Below are 11,542 nucleotides of genomic sequence, written 5' to 3' on the forward strand. Positions count from 1 at the left end.
CAAAAATACATAAAAGCCAAAGGCTTAAGTACAAGAATAAAAGGCACATGATAACCATGAACGTGGAATAAACACAAGTGTCTGTACAACATGTTTTGGGTAAAGTTCTAACCAGTTCTATAGTAGGGGTAAGGTCACACAAGTGTCCTCCCGAAAGGGTCTTTCAGGCCTGTCCACGACAGTCCTGTCCTGGGTGACGGGTTCTTCTGGCACCGTCACTAACACAGGTTGAAAAGTAACTTTTTTCCTTGAATAACTTTCGTGCATACTGGGCCACCTCTTGTGTCCAAGCCTCAAAACCCTGGTCTCGGTGATGTCCAACATTTGACTCCTAACCAATCTGGTTTCTTCTTCGTCAACGACATGGTAAGTTACTTCAATGAACAATCGAACTATCGATCTTGCCTAGGGTTCCTTTTTATATACAGACCAATACCGACGTGACCGTACGGTAAGGTGAAGTGATTGGGAAGTCGCACTCGCTTCTGGTATACAATTTGATAGACTTTTTCCAAGGGTCGACTGACGATGTGGTGAGTGGGTAAACGTACAATCTTGTTCGGTTGATAGGTGGTCACTTTAAAGTTTCCATCCTCTCCCGATTGCAAGGCTTCTTTCAATACCCTAAAGTTGACCACTCGACTGGTACGATGATTCAGAGTCAGTCCTTCCACTTTGCACGTCGTGTGCACTTCTCCTTGTTTGTCCCGGTATTCGTAGCCGTAATTTGTGGGACCACCACTGACGAAACTTAGAATCTTGTCGTCGGGATGCTCGTCTGTCCAGGCTCCTAAACGGTCTCCTTCGATGTCAGGGTGCTGTTGAATCGGGTGATGGATGTAAATGCAACTGTCCGTGTCAAAGTACAGGACACGTTCTTCTAACAGTTCTAAAGCTTCGTACAATTTTAAGCGAGCATGAGCTGTCACGTAAGCCGCAATGATGACATTTCCAAAAGGGTCGTCTTGTACAAAGTCCAGATCTTCTTCGTAATTGACCAAGATCAAATCCTCGCGAACGACGTCCACGTGTTTCATGTATTTGGTTTTGTCGTGAATCATCTGGAAGTAGCGGGAAGGTTCTGTTCAAATATTCCGTCTTGGGTAAACACGGTCGTTGTGCCATTTTACCCCACAAGCAATTTAACATCACTTTGGCAAACGATCGCCTGCCTTCGTTTTTTTTCGATGTGGTCTAAAGAGATGCCTTCTTGTGCGTAGTATTTCTCTTTGAATTGTATTTGGTCTTCGGGAGTGTGACACCAGGAAGGATAGCCGCTGGCTTCTTGTTTCAGTTTCAAAAAGGCATCCACGTAGTCGGCGAAAATGCCTTTCTGAGTAGGGTCACCCTTGTGGTACTGTTGTGTCTTGGGAAAGTGGCAAATTTCGTACACTTCTAACAGTTGGTATCCCATGTCCAGAGCTTTGAACAATTCCACGCTGACCCAGGTTCCCGTCAAGGCACGTTCTTCCTGGCTGTGATGGCAAGGTTGGTCCTGGTTGCACGTTTCGGCACAAGTACGGCACAAGGGAAACATCAGTTTGCCTTGACAATGGTGAGGTAAGACGGGATGGTATAGGTTCGTGGGAGGCAAAACTTTACACTTGATCAAGCCTTCGTATTGTCGAATGTTTTTCAGGTCGATGTGTTCCGTGAACAATTGCGGGTGCCCTACAGGAAAGCGACAATATTTGCACACGTAGGGATACAGCGAACACACGTCCAAGTATTTGATTTCTTCTCCTTTCTCTTCGTCGGCTTGGTACAGCAAACAGGTGGCATTGGTCCTTCCTCCGTACAAACTATCCCTCGGGTTCAGCGGGTCCATGAACTGGTAACTTTCCACGAGGCGTTTAAACTCGGGATCGGTTTTCAAACGGTGATCGTACTCGTGTTCCCACATTTCCACCACTTGGTATCCTTGCTGTTCTAACTTTAGGCGTCGCTGACAAGTGTCCTGGTACAAGTCTTCCATGGTTCGTTGCAAAAACTGATTTTTAGTGTCACGGTCAGGGTAACAGACGGGACATCCGTGAAATAAGCAACCGTTAAACTCGTACACGATCTTGGGGTTTTCTAAGTCCCAGCCATCTACCGAATACGTTCCGATGGTCTTTTCGCCTCCTCCGTTGCGGGCATGCTGAATCCATTTGTCTTCCTTGTCGCACAAGTAATGTAACCAACGTAGGGCTTTGACCGAGTATTGACGCTTGACATAGTGGGTCGTTTGAGGACTGATGACAGCCACGGTGTTTTCAGGCATGAATCGTTGGCGGTACACTAAGGAACACGCTTTGGCAATGGTGCAAGCTTCTTTCAAAGGATCGACCCCTTCGAGTTCCATGAACAGTTCTCGAAATTTTCCACAGCAACGTCGTAAAATGTCCACGTCGGAACGACAATACTTTAACATTTCTTCCTGAAAGTCGAAGGGGTCAGAGGCATGAGCCTGGTACCAAGCGTAGAAAGCTTCTCGTTGTTCGGTACGCATGTTGTCGGGGTCGTAATAGTGAGCCTCAGGTAAATGGGGTAGAACGGCATGTTGATTGGCTTCCGTATTGAAAAAGTGTGGAAAGTACCCTTTAGCCATTTCTGTCATTCCAAACGTTTTAGGCATTCGACTCAAAGGCATGGCCAAGTAACTCATCGAATCTTTAAACTGTACTTGTCCCACTTGCATGAAAATGATTTTGGCTCCGTTCAAAGTGACTTTAGGACGTTCGGTGCCTTGTTCCGTATAGTATCTGAGAAGAAACTGTCCATCGTATCCGGAGAAATTGTGAGCCATCACCGTGGCATGACGATGACAATCTCCGTAACGTTCGATGTCCTCTTGGCTCCACGTCTTGTCGATGGGGTCTAAGACCCATTGGGCAAAATCGGCTAACGTTTTTGGTCCTCGAAAGATTTTTTCACGTCCTCCAGGAATCTTGCTGCAGTGAGGGCAATGACTGAAGATAGGTTCTTGAATGCACTTCTCGCACGCTCGATGAGCCACGCTGAAATTAGGAATGTGAATGCCGGTCTCTTGCATGCATTCGAAATCGAAAAAGATGAAATTGCCTTTCTTCTTGTGACCGTCCTTTTCCTGTGGTGGGGGTTGGTATTTTTGCACGTAACATTCGTGTTCCAAGTCCACGATGTGGTGACAAATGTGACATTTTTTCTTTCCTCGACATACGTGTGCCTTGGTACTATTGGTACGTATGCCTTGTCCACACGTAGGGCACAATCTCAGGAGTTGACAAGCACATTTCTTCTGTGAACCTTGTGTTTTCAAATGTTGCTGGTAACAGGTAGGGCTGACAAACGTGCGCAGACAAGTTGAACAAGGCACTGGTTCTTCGCTCAGACAGGGTGGAGAGGCCAAACATCCTGGGCATTTCCATCCACAAGACTTGTGTTGCTCTCGATTGTTATAACCATAATCACATTTCTCACAATAATAACCGTATCCCAGGAATCCAGTGATACTGGTAATGGTATCGAAATGTTCATCGTGATAATAGACATGAATGTATTTTCCGTCCTTAAAATCTTGGCCTCGAAACAACAGAGTTCCACGCATTTCTTGAGGGTGCACTTTCAAGGTGTAGCGTGGAGCTAGGGCATCTTGCAATTTTTGCATCTCAGGAATGCCACAGGGTGTGTCTTTGGACAGTCCGGCTTGTTGTAACAGGAGTTCTGCTTCATTTCGTTGTTTGGCTCGATCGGATCGTTGAATAGTTTTTCAGGTTCTTTTCCATTCTACCGTGTCGTTCTTGTTAGCATAGGTTCGTCCCACCACGATGGCACGGGCTAAACACATCTGGTCTTGAGGGTTGTGAATTCGGACGAGAGTTGTTTTGGTGTTGCGAAGGTTGTCCACCAATAACATCTTTTTGCGTCCTGTCCCTTGAGGAAGAGAGACGTGGGCCATTTTCAGTGTGGCTTTACCATCGGTATGTCAAACTGGTCATTAGATTGTTGTACGTGTTGAATCTTGTCCATGATTTTGGAAGGGGTTAGTTCTGCGGGTCTGCTAAACTCGATCCAAACAGGGGATTTCAAACCGTCGTGATCTATGGATAGTGTCAAGCGATCGTCTTCTTTGGGTTGACATTGTCGCTTGAGTGCGGTGAGCAAAGAATCCCACATCTCGGTGATAAACCCTTCTGCTTTCTCCAAGGGTACGTCGGCCTTGAAATCTTTAAACTTCACCGTGTAGGTGTAAGCCGTGGTTCTAAATTTTCTAGAGGAGCGCTTTTCCGTCTCTCGAATGGAATAGTACTTTTCAGGGTTGACTAAGGGTGGTGAACTTGGTTTAGAGGGTTCGGATTCTGGTTCACTCATGTCCTCTTCAAAATCACTGGCATGAATTTGTGCCAAGATTTCAGCCCTGGTACGAGGCGATAGATCACGTTTCTGCCTCTTACTTTCTTCTTCTTCTTTCTTCTCGAATGAACAGGATCGTTTCATCTTGAGTGCAAAACGTCAAATGACTCAAGTTCAAACACCATAGACTAATTTATAGTCATGGCAAATCAGCGTATATAAAAAGGGTGTGTCTTGTCCTTTCACTATTCATTTCACTCTCAAACCGAGGAGAACGATGGAAGAGACTAACCAAATCGAACGTTTCGTCAGAGCTTTGCGAGGGGTCATTAGAAAATTCTCTTCAGACCAGCCGACAGACTACTCTCCTTCCTTTCGAGGTAAGAGTCAGGATACTTGCTATATCTGTCAGAAGAAAGGGCATTGGTCTTCAGAGTGTCCAGACCGTCAAAAAAGAAAAAAAAACAGGGGCTAAAAAAGACAAAAGTCAAGATACCTGTTATTATTGTAAAGAAAAAGGACATTGGTCTCCAGATTGCCCAAAAAAGAAACAAGAGGAGTCAGAAGAAAAGAAGGATTCTTCAGAAGAAGAGAGGGATTCTTTGGAAGAAGAGAGGGATTCTTCGAAAGAAGAGAGGGATTCTTCAGAGGAAGAAAAAAGACAATTCTATTTAAAAGAAGCAAAGAAACAGGAGAAGAAAAGAAGAAGGGAAGAAAATGAGGAAAAAACGGTGTAGAAATTCAAAAAACAGAGAGACTAAACAAGGAGAAAGAAGAAGTCAATGAACTTTTAATTAAAGTGTTGTGTTGTGAATTGGATTGTAAAAAATGGATAAAAGAATACATGAATGATATAAGGTAAGTGTCTTTGAGTTTTGATTTTAAAATAAGAAGCTACACTCACGCACTCATACACAGACACGTACTATAAGGGTAAAATGGGTGGGGTTTATTTTTGAGTTATTGGCAAACTGAAATTGTATTTCTTTTCGAGAAATGTGGGTGGCCCTGAAAATGGCCTTTTTATTTTGGTGTAGGGGTGAGTTTAACCAATCAACTTTAACTGCCTTAAGCCTTTGCCACGGCCAAGGCCTACTTCTGATGATTGGGTTGAAATCACTAAGGGTGGTACGACAGGCTTAGTCACAGGGTTGGCGTGTTTAGCTTGGGAAGGTCGTATTCTCTTCGGTCGTGATAAAGAGGTCTGATACATTTGTTTCAGACTTCTTAACTCCGCTAAAATGTCCAACAGTACCGTAGCCGTTTGATTTTCACCCTCTTGTTTCTTTGCTGCTACTTCTTCTTGCTGTTGTTGCTGTTGTTTTTTTCTTACCTCTTCTTGTTGCTGTTGCTGTAGGAGAAAAGCTTGTTCCGCTTCCTTTTGTCGTTGCATAAATTTCTCCAATTCTTCTTTCTGTCTCTGTCTAAAATTCTCCACTTGCGGTAATGAAGAAGGTAACGAAGGTTCCGGAACAAATTCTTGCGAGGTAAGAAAATCCACAAAATCCCAATGTCCCTCTTCTGAAAGTAAGTCCGGGTTCCCTTGGGCAGTCTCCCCTGCTGGTGCACCCCAATGGATCGTTTTCTGAGTTTCCGTCATGTTGAATCACTGTCGCATAGATTGACTGCACACAAGCGCTAACGAATCTATATAGACCACGTGACGTCACAGACTGCTCTCTTCGGATTGGATGCGAGCTGACTGAATTTTGTAACGCGTGTTCGGATTAGTGAATGAATTCAATCCGTTTCAATCCTTCCTGTACCTATAAATAAGCGCAGTTCACTGCATTGATTCACCTATTCTCGTCGCTTCAAGATGTGGACCACAGTTGAGTCATCCACCCTTGTGTCTTCCATGATGTTTAGGACGGACATGCTCATGTATGTCAGGTCCAAGTGGACTGTTGTTGATAGGACAGATGCTAGTCAATGGATGAGGAGAGTTTACATAGAAAGACAAGGATGTCTCAAGAGGGTACTTGTGTATGGACCGGCAGTTAGAAGGAGTTTAAGAAGAAGAAGAAGAAGATGTGACAGATGCCATCTATGTTAATATTAATATTAACATAAACCCAAAGGCCCTTTTCAGGGCCAGCCATATTTCTCGAAAAGAGATAGCCTTTCCATTGCCTACCCCTTTTTTTAAATTTAAATTTAAATTTAAATTTAAAAAAAAAAATCCCTAGACAAACCCAAACTCTATTCCCATGTTAATTTCCCCTTGTCGCTAGACAGACCCACACTATAGTTCCATGTTAAATTCCCCTTGTCGCTAGAGTGACCCACGATTTATTCCCATGTTAATTTCCCTTGTCGCCAGATTGTCCCACGATTTTTCTCCATGTTAATTTTCCCTTGTCGCCAGATTGTCCCAGGGGTGTTTGTAATGCTATTTCCCATTGTCGCTAGGGTATCCCCATTTACTACTTATATATATGTGTGTGTGTGTGTGTGTGTGAATTCTTTTAACCGAGAACCGATGGTATTAGCATTAAGAGCACCTGCCGGCCGACATTTAGTCGTGTTAGTGAATTCTAGTCCACAGCATGGAGTAATAGTTTATTAAGAGGTGTGGATTATGTTATAGTTCAAACTGAGGTGTTGAATAATTGCTTCTTTTCTTTACCAGATGTTACAACATCTATCGACTTTTTCTGGACGCACACACGAATTATCATCTCTTTTTGAGAAAAGAATGAGCATCACTAGTTTTGCCTAAATTATAAATTTCTAACTTTGTCAAGAACGCCCTGTATATTGCTTTCACTGTTTCTTTTGTGCAGTTTTATGCTTTATGCTTTTTGCAGAGTTGAAAAGAACCTTAATCGTGTGATCAACTTTCCTGAACCTGTGAGGAAAATGATTTAACTGTATTTTGGATTCTTATCTTTGAAATTCTTTACTTCTTTTGACTGGGACTCAGTAAAGGAAAACATATTTTGCATTGTGTTTGTTCCCGCTCTTCTGGCTATAAACCTTCTTTTGGCATATTATGTCTTTCCTTTCGGCGTAGCGTTTGAATGATGCATTCTTTCTCTTTCCCTCGGCCTTTGTGTTCTATTTAAGCGTCGTCGTAGGTTACGATTTATCTCTTTTGTTTTATTTCTCTGTATGTTTTCTATAAAGCAAAGGATACTTTTTTCCTTACCGATGACTGACCAACCATTAAATACGTTGGCCAAATCACGCGCCATTATGTGATATACTGGCGCAGTAGAAGGGTGCCGGACATTCGGGACTAATGTCCATCGCCTAGGTCATTGCCACTATATACTATATGCAGAGTAAAAACGTCATAACTCCAACATTTCTTTTCATCATTTTTATTAAGCTTTCGATACACACTAAAAATATTACTAATTTTAATGAGGTAAATATCAACAATAAAACACCATGATTTACATAATATGCAAATTAGTAAGCGTGGTTTTTCTTGCTCTAGCAACAGTTCAGTTCAATCATTTACCAATATTATGTACGTTTTTTGTAAAGTAATGATGTTTAGCGCTAAGTTTCTTCTAGGTTTAATCTCATTATCGATAGTGATTAAATACTTTCGCTGGGTCTATATAATAAAGTAACACATTGTCAAAAAGTAATTAAACAAACTAATGAAGGACGGTTAATCAGAGCTTGACGTACTTGTAAGAATATAAATTTAGTCAGTTGAAAAGCTGATTTGCGGATATAAATAATTTTATATCCCAAGGCGTATAACAGTTTAATGAAAACCTGTGGTTTGAGCTAATGTTACAACTAGTTTTGCTGTTGAAGTATTTTAGCTTAACTCAGTTGTTGGATCGCCCATAGGTCGCGAATTAAATTCCTAACCAGTTCAGCTGCTTCTATGTGACCCTGGCCATTGCAATTACATCCATATTTTTCGGCATTAAATAGTCAATAATGAATTAAAAATACTGTTAAAACCTACAAAACATAAAAATCATGCAAACACAATAATGCGATTGAGTAATTGATTACATTTGCTCCTGAAATCTTGTCCTTTTTAAAAGCGAAATCTAAAATAATCAACCAAATGGTCATAGCCAGTCCATATTTACCCGGTATGTTTGTAGAAATAAATGCCGGGTACAAAATCAGTACTGAAAACAGGAAGTTAAGAAGAATGTTTTTACGATCGTGAATTCACCCCAGTTGTTTTTACTGATAATTGTTTGAGATAAAACATAGAGTTTATTTGCAACCCCGGAACCGTCGTTAAAGGATATGACGATGGGTAGAACCTATCCAGTTACACACCTTGAATTTAAAAGGTGGCGCCACATGAAAAGTGGATCCAAGGTTATCATTATTCTTGAGGATACTCTTTTTTGCCGCATGGTAAAGAGATGAATCCATATAAGCATTACTTACTTACACAGATAATTATATGTATATTCAAAACCAATTGGCAGATTAGTTTGTAGCCCCATTCAGTACCGATCGAAAATAGCTCCTAAAAATTTCTTTCCGTCCTTTACATACATACATACATGCATACATACATACATATACATATTTCTTTAATTAAAACACTTTCTGAAACGAATTGTCTCATCTACTTATATATATATATATATATATATATATATATATATATATATATATATATATATATATAGAGAGAGAGAGAGAGAGAGAGAGAGAGAGAGAGAGAGAGAGACAGAGAGAGAGACAGAGAGAGAGAGAGATGGTGCAGTTCTGTACATATTTTCGCAGCACATTTTGTCGTGGTCAGGGTGACACGTTATCATTAAGACTGACGTATGGGCTAGGCTCGCAATGAATTGGTAGCTTGTGATAGTTAATCTCTCTTGTTTAGGGGCATGAGTGAATTTTGGTTAGAGTCCGTTCAGATAACGATTATACATAGCAGTGTTTATGTAAGGTCACATAGCGGTAAATGACAAATTTGAGACAAGCCGGAACAATCTTGGGCTATTGGAAATAGTTGTCATAAAATGAAATAGTCCAGAATAGTTATCAATATAGGCGGACGAGAGATAATTATTTTGACTTCGATGGGAGTGTTTGCATTCTGTCGGTTAGAGAAACGAGGGGGTGTTTCCCTGACAAAGATAATGTTTTAAGTAATTTCTCTTGCGAAATTCGGCGGTCTAAGTTTTTCTGCCGAAAGGGAAGTGTGAAGGATTCCGAGGAAATTAACAAGTAATTTTTCTCTCTATATAAATCATATAAGGGACCGGGGTCTGCAAATAATGGAGAGACCGGGAACCAGTGAGAGATTTGGCTTAATGGAAATAGCGAGTCTCCAAACGGGACACAATAGTTTCGCAATCACATACATAATGCTGATTGATGTAAGTTTGTAATTATTTGTTAATTTATTAGTTTGAAATTCATACTTCAGTTTTCCTATATTTCAGAAGTTAATCATTCATTCATTGTCGTCAATGTTATGCGATTCACGTATTGAAAGAGCATCATACAATATTTGATTGATTTAGTGGTTTGTATGTAATATATATCATGTATTGTAAGAATGTTATGTATTACTCTGATACTAATTGTGAGAATTAATTTGTCTTAAATAATATGTAACATATATGCGTAGAATTGATTTTACTATGTGTGTGTCAATGAATCGCTTATTAGCAAGTAATGTAATCAAGACAAGAAGTTAAGTTCATTAATTCATTGATCCAATTAAGTTGTTAATTCTCTTAACTGAGGAAGAATCGGAGTCTATCGATCGACATCATTCTGCTAGTAATGTATAGCCCACAGTGGGACGTAACTGGTATCAAAGAAGTCTAGCTTTGGCATGGTTCCAGTTAGGAATGTGGTTGGCAGCTAGGAAAGAGAAATTAATTTCATGCTAATACGATTGTGTATCAGTATCAGGTTGTGACCTGATCATATTGCTTAGTTCTGTCTAATTACGATAAGACAATATATGGCGCTAAAAGAGTGGGAATATTGTTCGATCCCAGATAAAGAAAAACCTGTGTATTATACTTATTTGAAGTGGAAAATATATGTGCTACCCAGTGGGAGGTAGTGTAGACTGCAGCCAAGTTACGCCTGATGACACGAATAGAATGGAGAGAGAGGAGGGGGGGGGGGCAACGCTGACCGTCACCCACCAACAGTGATTTGGAAAGGACCGGAAGTAACAAGGCTATGCTGACATGCTGGCAATTTGAGTTTGTTCATTCACTCGAGCCAGTAATGAAATTTGTTTTATCGGAATAATAGAACGGCTAATTGCATTTCGCGTACATTTTGTAATTCTAAATCTAAGAAAAAGTGTATCATTCAAATGTCATGTTCAATTTCAATTTGCTTATGTAACTGGTTATATTGTTAAATTTTATACTCGGGGCTAGTGTTCTTCTATTGTGTATCTTTGTTCTCATATGTGTCATTCCATCATTTAATTTCATATTTTTATTTTACTGTTTGCTCGATCCGGGCAATAACACCGTGGTCTATCATCTCCTAGATAACAATAACCCAAAGCACCCTAAAACAGATGGCCCTTATCTTACCGCCTCCTTATATATATATATATATATATATATATATATATATATATATATATATATATATATATATATATATATATATATATATATATATATATATATATATATATATATATATATATATATATATATATATATATATATATATATATATATATATATAATGAAGAAGTGGTCTAAATATTGTTCTGTGGTTCTGGAGTGTTTATTTTCAGTTTTTCCATTAACAATTTCTTCAATCAAAATTATTTATAAAGCGGCGTTGGCTTTGTCACAATAACACATATAAAGGGATTTCTTGTAAAAGGGAATTTAAATAATCAGCAATTAAAAGCATCATACAGCATCATTAAATCACTCCGTTACACCCAGTAACACTAAATACATGTAAAGCGATGTCCATGCTATCATTGTTACAACAATTTTAGATGGGAGGGGCAGTGCGTTTTCAGTTGATTAGGAAATTTTATGATGGTGTTTCAACAGAGAGAATCTTGGACTTCTTAAGTGATTGCGATTTATATAACAAATGTTGACTATATTTTAAGGATTTTACATCTTTTTATCTTGATCTTTTGTTTTATAAACCTGATGCAGATTTCTATACCAAATACATATTTATATACCAAATACATATTTATATACCAAATGCATATTTATGAGACCATTGCCAGTTATATTTTTTGTGGTAACTCATGTTTATGTTGATTTTCTTA

This window comes from Sinohyriopsis cumingii, chromosome 15 (assembly GCF_028554795.1).
Source record: "Sinohyriopsis cumingii isolate HCF-2022 chromosome 15, ASM2855479v2, whole genome shotgun sequence".
Classification (NCBI taxonomy): Eukaryota; Metazoa; Mollusca; class Bivalvia; order Unionida; family Unionidae; genus Sinohyriopsis; species Sinohyriopsis cumingii.